A 236-nucleotide genomic window follows, 5' to 3' on the forward strand; every position below is an offset into this window, starting at 1 on the left:
TTTTCCTTTGTCCCATGCCATTATGCATACTAGCTTCCTTGCTCCCTACCTACCTACCTCCTAATTCACCATGTATGTGTTTGCTGTAGCCTGGCTAACCCTTATCAAAAGCTATCTAGCCAATGCTCAAGTTCAAAAACCCTTAAAGGCCCTTATACAAATAAACTTTCACTCTTCATGTGTAAAGTTAGTTATGAGCAAAGATGGGGAGGAGATACTCAGCCTAAAGTAGGGAA

This window comes from Alligator sinensis, unplaced genomic scaffold, assembly GCF_000455745.1.
Source record: "Alligator sinensis unplaced genomic scaffold, ASM45574v1 scaffold668_1, whole genome shotgun sequence".
NCBI classification, from domain to species: Eukaryota; Metazoa; Chordata; order Crocodylia; family Alligatoridae; genus Alligator; species Alligator sinensis.